This window comes from Plasmopara halstedii, assembly GCF_900000015.1.
Source record: "Plasmopara halstedii genome assembly, contig: Scaffold_323, whole genome shotgun sequence".
Lineage (NCBI taxonomy): Eukaryota > Oomycota > Peronosporomycetes > Peronosporales > Peronosporaceae > Plasmopara > Plasmopara halstedii.
Genome location: NW_020187244.1, coordinates 2,730,446 through 2,730,928, shown reverse-complemented (window position 1 = coordinate 2,730,928; position 483 = coordinate 2,730,446).

Sequence of the window (483 nt, the reverse complement as noted above, 5' to 3'; positions counted from 1 at the left end):
GGCTACTCTGATGCAGACTGGGCTGGCGATCACTCTGATCGCAAGTCGACTTTGGGCTACGCATTTATCTTGATGAGCGCACCTGTTAGCTGGGGAAGTAAAAAGCAGACAAGTGTATCGCTGTCTACAAGCGAGGCGGAATACATCGCGCTAAGCCTGGCTTTTCTAGAAGGCAACTGGATTCATCGTCTACTGTGTGAGATCTTGTCGACGGTTGGCAAACAAGGGCCAGGACGTATGATCTTTGAAGACAATCAGCATCAAGATGACGAAGAACCCTGTCAACCACGGTCGCGCCAAGCACATCGACATCAAGTGCCACCACATTCGCGACGAAGTCAAGCGCGGTGAAGTTCAGCTTGAGTATTGCGAGACGTCAATGATGTTGGTAGACATTATGACAAAAGCACATTTGGGACCACGCCAAAGCAACCTCACGGCGGCTCTCGGCATTCACGCGTGTTTGCATTGAGGGGGGTATTG